The 13,854-nt window shown below is 43.1% G+C and overlaps 1 protein-coding gene across 5 annotated transcripts in view; it reads right to left on the reverse strand.

The window, feature by feature from the left end:
- The window catches only part of TBL1X (transducin beta like 1 X-linked), a 211,927-nt gene that overhangs the window by 63,615 nt on the left and 134,458 nt on the right, over nucleotides 1–13,854 (reverse strand). The window lies entirely within an intron of this gene.

Here is a 13,854-nt window from a genome sequence, read left to right on the forward strand (position 1 = left end):
AATCAAATGTCTGCTATTTTCTCTATCTTCTTATTCAATAGTTTTAAGTGATAATAAAAATGTGCCAGGTTTAATATAATTCAAATCCACAAGCAAAGCAGTGAGTGGTGTTTCTTATGAGTGAATTTATATAGAACCTCATGAGTGTTTTAAGGAAATTCAAGTAAATTATTCCCACTGAGTCATGTTTATAGTTATGCTATTTAAAAGAAAGAGATTAAGTGAATTCTACAGGTACATAAGTCTCATTACAGTACTTTAAAACAAATAAGGATATAGAAGATAAAAGTAATAACCAAGGCAATTTTAAAAAAATTCACCACTGAAGAAAGAGAATTAAAATTCATCTATAACTCTTTGAATAGAAGTTAAAAGGCACCAGAATGAAGTAGGCGCAAAGGGAATGTTGATTTTGCTTATAAAATAAAAGTACATTTGATTATGAAAAAACTTCTGCAGTGGAGATGAAACAGGACAGTACCCCCTATAGTAAGCCGAAGCAAATTACTATTTTGAGGACTGGGTTATAAATTAACAGGGGGAAAAAAAAGCCTTATGATGAAATTGCTAAATGCCAAAAAGTATCAAAATATGAGCAGATGTCACCACAATAAGCTCCAAATTGCCTGTAAATCAAAACATTAAAATCCATAATAATTCAATAAGTAATTAATATACAAACAGCTCTTATTACAAGCTGTTCAGAAAAAAGCTTTAGAGTCAAATTCCTATTCTTTGGTCCAAAACAGATGGTAACTCACAAATTAGTCTTGAAATTGAAGATTATCTTTTATATATGTTGTTAAACTCAGTAACTATAATTAACTTATCATCTGTGTGTGATCAACACAAAAAAATGGAAATTATAACTTGGGTTAATAACATTCTTGTGGTTACGCAACATGTCAAAACTAATTAGTTTATTGCTAGAAACAATAAATTAAAACAAGAAATCAGACCTTCCAATACCTTGTCATGACTGACTTTCCATTAATAAATACACAAATAAACCCATTATTAATAAACAGTGCTGGCAAGAGAGTTTATATATTGCAAAATGTGTGAAATACAAATGATTTTAACAAATGCAATACATTATTTTTAAAAGTAAATGCCAAAATTGGATAAATATAAAAGGTGTCCTGCTTTTCTGTTGGTCCTCAGCTCTTGGCATGGCATAGCATGGCATAGTGTACATGTATGCTGACAGTCCTCCCATGCAGGAGGTGTAAGTCCTTGAAAGTGTTCTGTAAGCCGACACAATGGGGGAGCATGTACGTGCTCGCCATTGAAAGTGGGTTAGAAGAGCATTAGTGGTGCTACCTGTATTTCTTGAAAGAATTAAACTTGAACACTGTAATCAAATAAAATACAAAATAATTTAGACACTGCTAATTCACCGGCCTTCTTTCCCCAACCCACTTATCTATCTTTCAGTCACACAAGCACGCCTTGCCGAGAGACTCCAGAGTTCCACTACTGAGTTCTTGCCGATGGTATGTAAGGAGACATAAAACTTCTGGGTTTTGCCTTAACACGGGTCCCGTGAGATGCTGAGAGCCAGTTCTGACCCTTAGGAATGGCAGAATAGCAGGACTGCAGGAAGCTGCATCCCCCAATGCCCTTGGAGATTTATTACATGCCCTTCTCAGGCTACTGCCCACCTTTGGGCTGCTGTAGGAGAGAGAACGCATTTTCTTTTAGCCACTGCAGTTTGCTGTCTGGCCTATTCCCTAAGTAGAATACAGAGTCCCTGGGGGATGCACTCTGTTTTCCTCGTAGCCTGCGCTTCCTTCTGTCATACCACCCATAACAGGCATCACAACCTTCCTCAAGTTGATTTCTGCAGTCTAGGCTTGACACATACCGCACACCTAATAAAGGTCACCTTAATGAATGAATGTGAGAATGAATGAATGATGTACCAGGTATATAATCAATCAGGACATTACAGTAGCTGATCATACACTTTTTAATACAGCAGATTTCAGAATCCCTCTACCACATTCATTTCTTTATGGTGTCTGCCTTAATTTTATTGCAAAATAGGGGGGAAAATGCAGCATTTTCACATGGACATTGGAATTCGGAAAGAGTTCTTTGGAGGAAGCACAAAAATATCAAGCGATCGCTTTAAAGAAATGGACACAGCAAGGCCTGCTACTGTTTTCCTGTTTTTTTTTTTTTAATTCTATATTTCCAAGTACAAGCACCAGTTACCATCATATCGGTGTCTGTGCTTGTAAGTGGGCAGTCCTTGTACCTCCGTGAGCTGACACCGTTGACTGTGGCGGGAAACAGACCTCAGCATACGTGAGCCAGTCACCTACCGTTAATCGTCTGGCTTTTCATTCCTTCACACAATGATTGATTCATGAAGCTGAAAAGTTACAAAGGCCTAGCCAAGTATCGTCCAAACTCAATAGGGCCTCAGCTGAATTCCATCCTAAATGCAAATCAGCTGGTTTTGTTCCCTTTCAATTACAAATCCTATACATTGCTTTCCAACTGTGCTTTGCGAACACCTGCAGATCCGTAAAACCACGGTTAAAATCACAGTTAAGGAATTTCTCAGTTGAATATAGCAAATGATGGTGCAAAGCAATGAGTGACTCTTCTCACTCCCGTTCTCCCCTCCCCCGGCCGGCAAACACCTGTCTGCTTTCTGTCTCTCGGATTTGCCTATTCAGGACATTTCACATAAATGGAATCATACAATAGGCGGCCTTTTGTGTCCGGTTCTTTTCACCAAGCATGTTTTCGGGGTTCACTCGTGCTGTAGCCCGTTATCAGTGCTTCACCCCCTCTTTTATGGCTGAATACTCTTCCATTGTGTGGCCGGACCACATTCTGTTTGTCCATTTGGCACCGACAGGCGTGTGGCCACTGTGAATCGTGCTGCTCTGAACTTTCGTGTACGAGTCTGGTTCGAGTCCCTGTTTTCCGTTCCTTGGGGGATGTGCCTGACAGCGGGACTGCCCCACGCAGCTCTGCTTTTACCCTCCTTCACCCGAGTCTCCTCCTCCCCAGGAATCAACAATGCACAGAACAGGCAAAGGGAGGCCGAGCTGGAGCGTGCCGGAACCCGGGTAGGGGAGCAGACGGTCTCGCTCCAGCAGGGACAGACCCACAAGAAGGAACAGAGGAACTTGTCAGCAGGAGAGCCACAGCGGGCAACGACCACAAGCCAGAGCCCTGCTTGGCGACAAGCCCGCGCTGTGTGCAGGGCTGCTGCACACACTCACTTCCTGGCTGCTACTGCAGACTGAGCACTCCTCTACGCACGAGTTTTCTGCTTGGAGTAAACAAAGCAGCAAGCAATGCTGATTACATACGTAATCCCAAGTACAGGCATGGGATTATCATGATGTTTCCATATTTTAATACGGTGCTTCTCAAGCAGAAGTGACTGTTCCTCCCCACTCCCCAGGCAATGTCTGGAGATATTTTTGAATGTCCCAACTGGATGGAGGTGTAGGTGCTACTGTCTTCTCTTGATAACATGGCATTAAATTTGTATGAAAAATCCCTTCGGTTGCCTGGGTTGGAAAGGCCAACATGGAGCTGATCCGAGGCCTCCTGCCAACAGCACCAGCTGGCCAGCTATGTGAGGGAGCACCGTGGACGCGGATCCTCCAGCCCCCGTCACACCTTCAGATGACTGCAGCCCCGGCTGGTATCTTGCCTGCAACTTCAAGACAGACCCCAAGCCAGGATCAGCCAGTTAAGTCACACCAGCGTTCCTGACTTTGAGAATCTACCACCCTGTGGACGGCAGGTGGGAGACACACCTGGGAAAGGGGCCTTCCACCAGGTGCCTCATAAAACAGGAATGATGATTTGCAGGGTTGCTGCCAGCAAAACCTAGAAAGAACCAAATGAACTTGGAAGCCAATCAACTGGAGGCTTAAAATAAGTAGAGGAGTGTTTGCCAAAGTACTTTCTTCAGAGTGACGTTTCTCAGGTTGTTTAGTAGTAGGTGTTTAGTGTGCATCACCCGGAAACAGCTCCGCGATCCAAAAGGCTCTGCCACATTGGGTTAAAGCTAAAAAGTAATAATAGCCAACACATATATTGCACCTATTGTATGCCTGGCTCTCTTGTAAGTGCTTTGAACTTTTTTAGTTCTTCTAGTAAATAACTTTAAATATCTAAAGTGCTTAGAACACTAAGTCCTTATATAACATGTATTATGCCCAACGGAAGTGACGGTCACCGTTTCTACAGCACCCTATGAGGTAGGGCTATTATTATCCCACTTTCATAGACGAGGAAGTGGAAGCGCTGAGATGCAGGTGGCTGCCCAAGTCCCTGGCTAGGAAGTCTGCGCTTGTACAACCGGCAGGTGCTGCCACCTTTTTATTTACTGGAGGATTTGCTTAAAGCTTTGATGCGCTATTGTGTACTGTGCGGTTCAAGGACAGAGATAAAGAATTCAGGATTTTCCACCTGCCACAGTGTCACCATGCATGTTCACTGACGTATCCCAGGCACCTACAGCAACAGTGTGGGACCAGCCGCTCACGTGTGTGCACAATAAATAGACGACTGGACCCTCGTGATTTCCTCCCAGCTCTGAGCAGTCGGTGGCAAGTATTCTGTGCACCGCCGCCTCCATCCAGCCTTACTGCTCAGGGGCTGCTCCGCATCCACGCGGATAAGGCTACTCCGTGCTTCATGCGCTATGGTTTGCCCAACTGCCCCAGGTCTCTCTGTGAAAGACTTTTCAACATGTTGATATTTTAAAGACCATTTTTTGATTGACTTGGCATATACCAGCCACTAAACATTCCAATAAATTAAGATTTTACTGTTGGAAGACCATATATGTTCTCCAAGAGAAACACAAAATCAATGTGCATTTTGCCTTAAGACTTTGGAAGCTTGAAGTCTAGGATGACAGTACTCGACTAAAATGAATGTAAGTGTGCCAAGTTGGTAATGACGCATAAAGATGCATGTTACTTTCACTATAATAATAGCGCCAAGAAGGGGGGCAGTCCTGCATGAGCCTCGGTCCACTGGGAATTAAAATCAGCCCACCATCCTCATTTCTCCTCTCACTCACCAAACTGTGACAATAGGTACGGTGAGGTGAAAAGTCATAACTCACTTCCCATGTAAACCTCAGTCTTGACAGTCTATTTGTTGGGTGGGCACAGTGGTTCATGCCTGTAATCCCAGCACTTTGGGAGGCCAGGGCAGGAGGATCACTTGAGGCCAGAATTCAAGACCAGCCTGAGCAACATAGCAAGACCCCATCTCTACAAAAAATAGAAGAATTAGCAGGGCACGGTGGTATGCACCTGTAGTCCCAGCTACTCAGGAGGCTGAGGCAGGAGGATTGCTTGAGCCCAGGAATTCGAGGCTGTAGTGAGCTATAATGATGCCACTGCACTTTAGCCAAGGCAAGAGAGTGAAACCCTGTCTCAAAATAAAAAGAGTCTGTTTCTTGAGGACCCTCTTAAAACACAGACCTCGACGGCACGCTTGGTCCAATATTCCACACACAACTGCCATGTTCTATCAAATACCTCCATCATGAATGCCGCTACTGTGTTGTTTTTTTAACCAAAGAAAATGATGGTATTTTACATTTTTCATGAGCAAGTATTTGAGCCAGAGATTTTAATAAATACACAGTGGTATCATATTACATGCATCTGACATGCAGAGAAACACACAAGAACTCACCAAAACACCGAATAAAGACGCAATGTTCACGGTCCTTGGATCCTAATTTGTCTCATTTGGCTACACTGTTCACTGTCCTTCTCCCCTTTCTGAAACTGAGCTTGACAGGCGGGAGAAGTATCCAGATATGGCAGCAGAAGGGAGGAAAGCTCTGGAACCACAGAGCAGGGGTAAGGCCATGTTTTCTCTAAAGGGCCAAACAGCAGGTGCCTCAGACTTCGCAGTTACACTACTCAACTCCGCCTGGCAGTCCCTGACAATCTAAACAGACTGGTGTGGGTGTGTTCCACTGAAACTTTATTTACAAAAACAGGCTGTGGGCATGGATGGCCTACGGGCAGTAGTTTGCTGAGCCCTGCCTTGGAGCAATATCACATTAGATTGATTAAGCTGTGCACTCGTAATGCATTACTGATAGATAACCTACTAATACCATCAGGCTGACTTTGGACAACTAACTTGCAAAGAAGTAGTGTTTTATCCCAGAAGTAATGCAGGTCTGTGCGTGGTTGCTGACAACAGCCACACTGAACAGGGCCACAGGCACATGGGGTGGACCTTAGCATATTTTGTGGTCCCTGGGACACTCATGGGGCTGCCATCAAGAGTCCCTGGGACAGTTGTGCAAATATGACTTAAGATGATGTCTTCAGAACATGAGTGCAAAATGCTTCATAAAAACTTCCAACTCTTCCGAATCCTAAATGTGTGCCATTGGACAGACTAACCCCATTGTTTTGGAAATGACACCTTTAATTGTTTTTTAAGATGCTATTAAAACTATAGGAGTAATACATGTTTGCCGGGGAAATTTTAAGCGGTTTTTAGTCAGAGGTGATTTTGCCCCGCAGGGATAATGGGGAACGTCTGGGGACATTTTTGGTGGCCATGATTCGGGGAGGACGCTACTGGCATCTAGTGGGTAGGACCCAGGGATGCTGCTAAACCTCCTGCAGTGCACTGGTGGCCCCCCCAGGGAACTCTCCAGCCCCAATGTCCACAGTGCCACGGCGGAGAAATCCTGATGTCAAGGGAGTCTTCTTCTCTCTCTTCCCAAGCCCTCTCAGTCCCGCTGCACCGAGGCAGCCTGGTCCAAGCTGCTTCTGTAACCCCCCCCCCCCGAAGTTTTCTACTCGTATGTTCTTAGTTCTAACACAAACATATCATGCTAACTATAGTTTTTTAACTTCGTTATGAGAACAGATCAATTGTTTTCATCACTAAAATTCTTGAACATCAAAGCTGGTTGTGTCCCCTTCTATTACAGTAACTCTTCCCACTGGCAAAGAAAGGTCCATTTTATAAAGTTCCCTTATGTCCGTTATGTAAAATTAACTACCACAGCAGCCCCATCTGTTGTTCCCACTTTGTAGATAAAAAGACTGAGTTCTGAAGAGTTTAAGTGAGTGATGTCTCACAGTTGGTAAGTGGTAGGATCTGAAACTCAAGTTCTGGCTTCACCGAGAACGCTCTCATTATTTCAAGACCAAAGCAGTTCACAACTTACACTAACTTCGATTGAAGGTAGGTAGTAACTCACTCTTGCAAAATCAAAGAATAACTAGACATCTGGCAAGTGATACATAATTTATGGGGGAAGTCTTCCAAACACTTTGAATAATCAATTTGCAGATATCATATCAAACACACCCATCATGAATCATTCTAACTGCTTCATTTGGATAATCTGAAACACTTTTAGTTGGTCTGAAATGTATGTAGTCATCTGCACTGTACCCACAAACAACTGCATTCAATTAGCTTGGGTTTTCTGTGATACTTTTTCCTGACTCAGATAATTCTTTCCTCTCAGTTCGTCCGCACTGTCTACCATCGTAGCTGCAGCAGGAGTGGGCCCCCGCAGGGCTCTGCGTTTCACCCACGCGTGCATCTCCCCCACCCCGTAAAATTCACACTTGCAGAGTCTTAGATCAACACCAAGTATCTTATCTACAGATGAGGCCAAGTTGGGAAGACCAAGTGGGTCACTCTCCTCACCAAGAAAGCAGCAGAGTGCAAGGTCGGTAGAGTGAATGAATTTCATTTTTGAGCCATGCAATTCAGTTAACTCTTTGGGAATAAAACTGCAATTCCCGGATACCCTAATTCCTGTTAAAACCCTCACTGTACGGATCGATCCTGCTTTCAAAATGTAAATGCTGCCCTAGTTCCATCACAGCTGCTGGACATTTACAAAACCACAAGCAACAACTGCTACTCATATAAATGACTGTAAAATCACAGTTAAATCTTTTTAAAAAATGTGGAATCTTACGTCGGGCCTAATTTCATGTGACAATAGCTACTGAATAGGAATATTTTTCAATTCGTAAAATAAACGTTGCTACCCTTATAAGGATTCTGATTCCTCAGTGCCCTTCCCTACCATCTTTTGCTGCTAACCAGCATAGATTCAATGTGTGGGTGACATTTGGTCCCCCCCTACAAAGCAGGGCCCAGAAGGACATGCAGTTTGGCTCTGGAACATGATGGCTAAACAGGTTTCCTTCTGTGCCTCAATAGCAAGGACACCAGTTTATGCTCATGTGTGACACTATGAAATCACTGCGAAAACAAATACTTCAGATACTTCACTTGAAGCGAGACCAAGAAATCTGTCATTTAATTAAAAACCACTTTTCCACACTGAAGCACTTGGACGTAAATCCTGTGAGGTAGGCAGGTGTTGCTGGTCTCTACAGACTAAGGACACAGGACACAGAAAGATAACATACCTTACAGAAGTAACAACAGCCTGTGTGGGGCCACAAACTCAAAATTTAAAAAAATTTCCTAGAGCCAAATATCTCTGCCTGCTGTTCTCAGAATTTCCAGACTACTAAAAGCTTCTTTGACTTCAGAAGCTGAAGTGGGCATGGGATGCTGCAGTCATGTAAAGTACAGGAATCTCATGTTACCAGGTCAGGAATTCGTACGCCAAAGCGTGTCGTTGTACACGGGACACACGCAGCATTCGCGCCATGCTTCACATTCCGTGAATTCAGTCTCCCCTGGAGCTGACCCCACCAGGCAGGTCAGAACCTAGCAGTGATCCCAGGTCGCCTGACCCTAAACCCCATCAGCTTCCCATTACACCACATGACCTATCTTAAAATGGGACTTTTAGGAGACTCTTAAAAATAAAAGATAAAAACAAACAACAATCAAACACACATACAAACCAAAAAAATGCAACTCACTATTCTCCGAGTTTGCATTTTCCTCAAAGACCAAACTCTTGCCTGTGCTTTGCTTATGTGTCTCAGTCACGCTCTGCCCAGTCTAAGTCACCTTTCTCTCCTCTGTACTCCCGTGTGGTCTTGTTTTCCAGAAACTACACTCAATGGATAGAAACGATAGTGTCTCTCTAACAACATAAGCCAGCACATTGTCTGAGAAGCAGCATGATCCTGCAGTGAGGCTGTGCACCCTCCAGTAAATAACTTAACCTCTCTGTGCCACTAAACAACCATAATGTCTTATGGTTACATTGCAGGAATTCACATATTCCAATAGAGGGAAAGCCATACACATAGGCTCATAATGAACGGTAGTTATTACAATCACACAGAGGGAATAGCTGCATGGTCACTGTATTCCTTTGGTTCTATTAATTCTCCCAGACATAAAAAGAGAACATAAAAACAAGATGAACTTCATGTGTGATTTTGCCACAATTAAACAAATAAAAATTTAAAAACCAGGATGAACCTACAAACATCTTTGCCCATCACTCCCAAAAGGATAAATTTGAGCAGTTTCTGTAAAAGAGACTTAAAACAGTCATGCAAGGACAAGTGTGAGTGAAATTGTCATTTCAAATGGAACACAGTCATATTTATCTGTGGCTTTCTTATATGGAAGTGTATTACTTGGTTCTCCAACTAAATTTTTTAAATGAGCAAGTGTGTTTGAGAAAGGAAAAAAGAAAAGGGTCCAGTGAGGAAAAAAAAAAAAATCAGATTAGATTGAGCTCCAGCAGATGCTAAAATTCTCAAAATTTTTTGTTTTGGTAAAGAGAATATTAAAATATTTTAGCGGCTTCCACATTTAATTAGCATTGGCCTTGCCACATTTAATTATATGGACACCTTATTTAACAACATCGTCACGCTATTTCCCAAATGATTTTACCTGCCATTTCCCTGTTTCACTGCTCCCACTTCAGCAGTTTAATAGGCAACAGGCTGCTGCTTCATGCAAATGTCATTTCAAACACAATTCCAAAAAGAGAAAACACAGTGCCCCATTTCCTATAAAAACTAAATACAGGGAAGTAGAATTTAGGCATGCCTCCTTGTATAAGCTTAGACTGATTTCTGCTGGGCCCGTTCAAATTTCTCTCGGGTCCTAAGATCACCCTCATGAATTAAATAAAACAATAGGCTAAAAGTGAATTATACAAGCTACCTGCAGGAGAGTTAGGTGTGTATATTAAGAAGCTCTGGCGGTGAAACATCTGACAACAAAAACATTCTGAACAAATGTTACCCTAAAACGATAGTTTAACGATGTCGCTGAACAGAGCAAACAGATGCTACGTGAATTTAACTTTTACCAAATCACACTCGGCCCTCCCTCCATTCAAAAACAGCTCTTTGCAAAAAAAAAAAAAGAAAGTTGGAAACACCCCACAGTTACAAGTATGACATTCACATGGTTTTATAGAAATATCACACATTAAAAATAGAAGACTGTGCCTCTTAGTAGAGTACAAACCTTGTCCAAAAAAATAAAGTGCATAAAAAAAGTAACTGAATTTTGAGAAGTCTTTCTCAGTTTGGTTCCCTCATTATACAGAAATTTGCCTCCTGGTCAATGGGAACAGAAAGTCCCTTAAAAGACACAATAGGAAGCCAAGTTTTGGAATTACACACAGAAAAGGAAATGTACCTGAAACGGGCAAGACGCAGGAGCTGGCGGGGTTTTTGCACTCTGCATCTCCTACTGAAGAATGTCCCCCAGAGGCTGCAGCAGCTGGGATTGGTGCGGATGTGCAAAAAGGTGGCAGAAATGATGTTTCGGAGAGTGTGATTAACCAGGTGGACAACTGGACACACCCACTCCAACCCTTGGAAAAGCCTGCACAGACGCAGACTGGCAGAGCAGTCCGCAGATGTAAACACGCTTGTCTGATTCCTTGTCATTTTAACTGGGTGGACAAATTCGTTCTTAAAGGGCCAGAACAAATTCCGCTTCATGGGTCATACAACCTTTTACACTCTCTCAATTCCACTGTACCCAGACACAGGCACAGACAGTACACGTGGACATGAGCACAGCTGTGTCCCAATGAAATTGCAGCTACGAACAATGAAACCCGAATTTCATAGAATTTTCATGGATCATGACATAGGATTCTTCTTTTGATTTCTCCAACCATTTAAAAACATAAAACACATCCTTAGCTTGCTGACGGTACGTACAGATGCAGGCCTGGGCTACATTCAGCCTGCAAGCTCTGGTTTGTTAACCTTTGTGTTAGAGAACGTGAGTCATGCTTAGATTCTGTTTCTATCATATCTCACAAAGATTTAAAAATGAACCTTCAGGAGAACAGCATGGCGGGTCCACAAAGAGTTAAACACTCAGAAATACCATGTGATGCAGCAATTCCACTTCTAAGTGTATACCCCAAAGAATGGAAAGCAGAGACTCAAACAGGTATTTGCACCCACATGTTCACAGCTCAATTAATCACACTAGCCAAGAGATGAAAACAACCCAAACGAACATCAATGGATGAACGGATAAACAAAACCCTATATATACAGACAAAGACAGTGGCATATCATTCAGCCCTTAAAAAGAAAGGAATTCTTTTTTTTTTTTTTTGAGACAGCGTCTCGCTTTGTTGCCCGGGCTAGAGTGAGTGCAGTGGCATCAGCCTAGCTCACAGCAACCTCAAACTCCTGGGCTTAAGTGATCCTCCTGCTTCAGCCTCCCGAGTAGCTGGGACTACAGGCATGTGCCACCATGCCCGGCTAGTTTTTTTTCTATATATATTTTAGTTGGCCAGATAATTTCTTTCTATTTTTAGTAGAGACGGGGTCTCGCTCTTGCTCAGGCTGGTCTCGAACTCCTGACCTTGAGCGATCCACCCGCCTCGGCCTCCCAGAGTGCTAGGATTACAGGCGTGAGCCACCGCGCCCGGCCAAGAACGGAATTCTGACCCTTGCTGCAACAGGAATAAACCCCGAGGACACTGCTCACACCGGCACAGGACGACAAATACTGTATGACTCGCTTACATGAAGTACCTAGCGTAGTCAAAAATAGAGATAGCAAGTAGAATGGTGGTTTCCAGGGGCATGGGGGGGGTGGGGAGACTGGGCAGTTATTGTGGGAAGATGAAAAAGTGCTGGAGATGGAAGGTGAATGTATTTAATGCCACTGAATGGTATAATTAAAAATGGTACATTTTATGTCACATATATATTTTTTACTGTACAGAAAAGATTGCAATGAAAATTGAAACTTCACTAAAAATATATTTCTTCTAAAGATGTTTCTGTTGGTTAAAAAAAAATCTGGAAAGATAAAAATGGTTATTATGACAGTTAATGGGTATCATTTAACTTATTTCAAACTAGTAAGTCAAGAATATATAAGTATCAGCTTTCTTCTTTTTTTTCCTTTTCATAAGCCAGATTCAAGCCCTTAACTAAGATAAAAAATGCACAGTACTCAGTTATTTTCAAATTCAAAAGTGTCATTTTGATATAGTTACTGGTGAAGAACAGACATTTCCTAGGAACAGCCCCAGAATTCTGACAGTTTCTGGAACATCTGAAATGTTCGTCAAACTTAGAAATTCTCAGGCCAGCTTCTCCCCTTGGAGAATTTAGCTACATGGCGGTACAACGGCACATTTTGGTTCATTAAATTTGTATTAATCAGTGTGGTTTGGAAATGGGATGGATGTTCTTATTAAAGCGAGGTTAATCATAAAAGCCATTCAAAAAAATTAACACGTTATGCTGTTACATGATGTTCAGGATTGTACTTGTGGCAAAAACTCCGTAAGTCCAAGAAAAATAGATACTCAGATCTAATTTAGGCTGCAACATTTCTCTCCACCTCAGATGCAAACTGCAAAGTCAGAAAAAGGGGAAGAGGGTGGAATTTAAGCACAATTGTTAGTCTAAGCTGTTCCCCTTATTTACAGAGAGAAAGTAGAGTTAGTAAGACAATGATATTAATGTATACTTTCTCTAAAAGCCACCAGATGGCAGGTTCACTATATTCCCATCTCCTAGGAGCTTCCAGGTCTCTATGTAAACACTAGAAGTTGTTAAATGACTCTGGAAACCCCTTGGGCACCTTAAGCTTCTGAAAGACATCTTTCTGACCTCTGGGTGCCCCCTCCCCACCCCCCGTGACAGCACAGCCTCTGTTTCTCTAGGGAATGCATCCAAAGCCGTCCCTCCTCTTCTCAGCTCCACTGAGCTGTGCTAGCAGCAGATGAGCTCTTCTCCTGCCTGGGACACAGGTGGGGACTTTACAGACCCTCCCGCACCCACCAGTCAGTGTGTGGTGGGAAGCCACTGGGAGGGTCAAGTCCAAACTCCTTATCATTAGTACTGTGTCCTGCAAGGAACTGCTGGCTCTGGTTCCCAGCACACTCCTCTGATCTCATCTCCCTGTGGGCCGTTTCCTCTGTCATGCTGACCTGGCCTCTGTCCTTTCCCGCAAGTCCCTCGAGCTCAGTCCGGCTGCCTGTCCTTTGCACGTGCTGGTCCCTCTGAAACTCTTCTCCTCCTGGCTCTTCCCAGCGGCATCCTTCAGATTTCAGCTCATCTGTCCCTTCTTCCTTCTAACGTGGCATCCCTTCCAACGCAAACGGCTCAGTCACGTCACCCTGCTCACCTCTGTCCCAGGATGTGTCACTATCATCAAATTATCTCCTTCCTTTGTCTCTGTTTGCTACTGGTCTCCCAAACAGCAGCAAGCCCCAGCAGAGCAAGGGCCTCTGCATCCCAACACGGAGCTTGGAGGGTGCCTGACATAAGAAAGAACCATAATAAATAAATAGCTCAGGAAATATGAGTGTGTGGGCAAATATACAAACTTAAAAAAATTCAGAAGAGGGGAAGCCATATTTAACAGCACAACTGCATCGAACGCTGCGTTTTCCTTCTTGATGACTGGAGTCAAATG

This window comes from Eulemur rufifrons, chromosome 30, assembly GCF_041146395.1.
Source record: "Eulemur rufifrons isolate Redbay chromosome 30, OSU_ERuf_1, whole genome shotgun sequence".
In the NCBI taxonomy this organism is placed as follows: Eukaryota; Metazoa; Chordata; class Mammalia; order Primates; family Lemuridae; genus Eulemur; species Eulemur rufifrons.